This window comes from Orycteropus afer, unplaced genomic scaffold (assembly GCF_000298275.1).
Source record: "Orycteropus afer afer isolate SDZICR_OR568_19922 unplaced genomic scaffold, OryAfe1.0 scaffold00283, whole genome shotgun sequence".
NCBI lineage: Eukaryota > Metazoa > Chordata > Mammalia > Tubulidentata > Orycteropodidae > Orycteropus > Orycteropus afer.
This window is the reverse complement of record NW_006921870.1, coordinates 3,533,495-3,534,444: the sequence shown is the minus strand read 5'-3', so window position 1 is coordinate 3,534,444 and position 950 is coordinate 3,533,495.

The following is a 950-nucleotide window of genomic DNA, read 5'->3' as shown; positions in this document are numbered from 1 at the left end:
AATCCAAACTTACTGTCATTGACTTAATTCTGACTCACAGATACCCCTATTGGGTTATCTATGAAAGTAGATTGCCCCATCTTCCTTCTGTGGAGCGGCTCGTGGGTTTGAACCACCAGTCTTCTGATGAGCAGCACAATACCTTAGGCGCTGCACCACCAGAGCGCCATACTGGAGCCTACTAATTACTGTCAGGAAAACATATTTACACAGACTTGAGGCATTGTTTTGGACCTTTATGTGATTTGGGCATGCTATGGAAATAAAGAAGTTCCACCAACACAATTCAAAGGCATTAACTCTTCCTCAGTCTTTCTTATTCATTGTCCAGCTTTCACATGCATATGAGATAACTGAAATTGCAATGGCTTAGGTCAATGGCACCTTAATCTTCAAAGTGACATCTTTATTCTTTAACACTTTAAAGAGATATTTTGCTGCAGGTTTGTCCAGTGCAATATGACATCTGATTTCTTTCTTCTTCTTTTTTTTTAAATTATGATTTGGGTGAAAATTTACAGAGCAAATTCACTTTCCATACAAGAGTTCACATACACTTTATCTCATGACATTGACCACAATTTACCACAATGCAACAGCTCCCCTCCCACTTCCTCCTGATAGTTAACTCTTCCTTGTGTCCATCCTTCCATGCACTCCTCCTCCTGAGCTGTCTCCCTGTGCATAAGCAGCCCTTCTTTCTCCCATGATTGTTCTCTCCAAGGAGTGTATCTACCTCAGGTAAATGTTCCTCATATGCCTGTCTTTTGCTTGGCTGAAAGCCACAGGTGTGGGTTCAGTTCCATACCTGAAGGGCAGCTAGGGGCCATAGTCTCAGTGGTTCCACTAGGCTCTATCGGACCAGCAAACCTGGTCCCCCCCCCCTTACTTTTTTCTCTAAATGATTTTGAGTTTGTTCCACATTGTTCTCCCTTTCTATGCAGGATCTT